This window comes from Eufriesea mexicana, unplaced genomic scaffold (assembly GCF_001483705.2).
Source record: "Eufriesea mexicana isolate 0111107269 unplaced genomic scaffold, ASM148370v2 scaffold3014, whole genome shotgun sequence".
In the NCBI taxonomy this organism is placed as follows: Eukaryota; Metazoa; Arthropoda; class Insecta; order Hymenoptera; family Apidae; genus Eufriesea; species Eufriesea mexicana.
In genome coordinates this window covers 277,700-279,784 of record NW_016912342.1, presented here as the reverse complement: position 1 = coordinate 279,784, position 2,085 = coordinate 277,700, and the positions used below count along the sequence as shown (strand labels likewise).

At 52.7% G+C, this 2,085-nt stretch overlaps 1 non-coding gene across 1 annotated transcript; it reads left to right on the top strand.

The window, feature by feature from the left end:
- Positions 1 to 270: 270 nt before the first annotated feature.
- Positions 271 to 344, top strand: TRNAI-AAU (transfer RNA isoleucine (anticodon AAU)). Its single transcript has one exon. It is a non-coding gene; the product is annotated as a tRNA-Ile (tRNA).
- Positions 345 to 2,085: the final 1,741 nt, after the last annotated feature.

The window sequence follows — 2,085 nt, the reverse complement described above, 5'->3', positions numbered from 1 at the left end:
CTCCTCTCTCCACTCTCTCCTCTCCTCCCCACTCTCCACTCTCTCCTCTCCTCTCTCCCACTCTCTCCTCTCCTTTCCTACTCCTCTCCTCTCCACTCTCCACTCTCTCCTCTCCTCTCCTCTCCACTCTCCTCTCTCTCTCCTCTCCTCTCCACTCTCCACTCTCTCCTCTCTCTCCTCTCCTCTCCTCTCTCCTCTCCTCTCCTTTCCTGTCCTCTCCTATGGTTGTTGAACATCGAGTTCTCATATGAATCCAGGATGTGGCAGTAAGGCCCATTAGCTCAGTTGGTTAGAGCATCGTGCTAATAACGCGAAGGTCGCGGGTTCGATCCCCTCATGGGCCAAATATTTTTTGAAATTAAAAGAAACTTGCATCACTTTTAAAGCTCATAAAGAAAATTTTTGTTTCGAGCAAGCCCCACATGTTAGATGTGGATATTATTAGAAGATTTGGAAGTTATATATATAGGAAGCGGAGGCTCCTTCGAAAACTAGCGAGAATCTGCTTCAAGTCGAAATCCACCTAGCGGCAAGGGTGGGAACGACAGCGGCTACACATGTCGATCAGCGTCCAGCTGCCGGGAGCAAAACGAACGGCGGCTTCCGCGTTCCTCGCGACTCTCGTGGATCCATGGATCGTCGACTGCGGCCTATCCTCTATTCTCTGTCCCCTCGCTGCAGCTTTACGACGCTTTAGAGTCGTTAAACTCGTTTTCTCTATTTAGTACCCCCATTACCTCCCTTCGCGGCGATCGCGCGAAAATTCTATATCTTTCACGGGGATTTCTGGTTTTTTCGCCGGGAACGGGATGAAACGGAGGCAGTTACCGTAAATTCCAGGACGAAAGTTCGCGATGACGAGCGAGTTTACGAGCGAACGAAGACGTTCGCCGTTTAACGATCGAAAACAATCGAGCAGCCGCGCGAGCGGAACGATATCGCGTGCAAGGGAGTCGACATAAAAATTTGTGGCCCATCCCCGTAGGAAACCGAGGGCCAGTGATGGCCTCCAGACGCTTCGAATCGTGGCCGGGATCTAAGGGAAACTTTCCAATTCGCGTAACGCTCGAAATTATGGCTGTTGCAAAACTTTAACGAGCCGGAATCGCCCCCGACACGTTCGATGAATCCTGAGTGTTCGAATGGGTGATAAAAGTGGGACTATCGGTGTTACACCGTCGTTCCTCGACCCCTTCGTTTTCCCACCTTCCACTTTCGAGTTATCCACGCCGATTTTCCCGAAGAAATTCGCGCGATTAACGAAAACACGCGGAAAGGCATCGCGAAAATACGTGGTTACGCGTTTCACGGAACAGAGGAAAGGGAAGGTAGAGGGAGGCATCCGGGGGAAGAAGGGGCGAGTGAAATATCTCTAAAGAGCTGTCGTAAAACTGGCCGCCATGAAAGCCCCCTATCTTTGCACCCCGCGAGGCGGCGCTGTGCAGGAAAGGGCACAGTGTGTCGCGGAACGACGCGTCGTGAAACGAAATCGTCTATACACGACGTTCGTCATAAGTATTTACATGTTTCCTTCGGAACCGGTGGTAGGGTGGCGGGTCGTAAAAATCCGGGGGCGGAGATGGAGGAGAGAATAAAACGTTGCGAAATTTATAAGGGTGGATCATTCTCGCGGAAAGAACGACGCCTTCGGGAACGCGGGCCAAACCGGGGAATTTGTTAAGGCCCTTTCGAACCGCGGTCGCGTTCCTTCCACGTCTCGTCTGTTCGCGAACCGCGGGAATTCCTCTGCGGAACCGCCTAGAGACCAACCACCGGGTGCAAAAAGCCAGCCATCCTCCGTCTGTCGTTATCCCGCCGATCGTAGCCGCTCGATAACTCCCTTCGCGAGTTCTCGGAGCAATTACCGGGGAAAAAGGTAAGCAACGAGAGAAAAAGCGAGCGCAATTACGCGTGGCCCACTTACGTCCATCGAACGTCGGATGTCCATCGAGAAAGGAAAATGTCGCTCGATCCACGACGATGATACGTGACATCTCGCTGTCCCTCGCGGCGGACGGGAAAAAATAAAGTGGCCGTGTCAACGTGAGGCAGACAGACGAGGCAGCCGTAACGGTTTATCGGCCG